Raw genomic sequence first — 341 nt, 5'->3', positions numbered from 1 at the left:
GCGTCAACTTGCATTACGACAAAAGAGCAATCTACGCACGCAAGCGATATTTCCGAAAGGATGAAGACACCTCAAGGCCGCTCGATAAAAAGCGAGCCCGCTCTGGCCGGGTCCTCAGGCGCGAGCGGTGGCGGAGGGCGTGTCCAATCTCAAGAACGGCCGCGTCTTGGAGGCCCGTAGAGGCTCGCACGACACGGACCTGCTCACATGCTGATTAATTTCTCAATTATTCATGGCTAACTGGCCAATTATCTCATTACCCGGGCTCTGATGGGCACAGCGTCCTGAGCAGCCGCGCTCTGATTGTTATGTGACAATTGTTCCCATATTGAGCGGGTGCC

The 341-nt window shown here is 55.1% G+C and overlaps 1 protein-coding gene across 2 annotated transcripts in view; it reads left to right on the top strand.

The window, feature by feature from the left end:
• Positions 1–341, top strand: part of LOC119585611 (homeobox protein prospero-like) — a gene marked incomplete at its 5' end in the record, with an annotated part of 25587 nt that overhangs the window by 8530 nt on the left and 16716 nt on the right.

The sequence above is a fragment of the Penaeus monodon genome, chromosome 20, assembly GCF_015228065.2.
Source record: "Penaeus monodon isolate SGIC_2016 chromosome 20, NSTDA_Pmon_1, whole genome shotgun sequence".
NCBI lineage: Eukaryota > Metazoa > Arthropoda > Malacostraca > Decapoda > Penaeidae > Penaeus > Penaeus monodon.
Note: the sequence above shows the minus strand (reverse complement) of the source record. Positions and strands in the feature narration are given on the sequence as shown.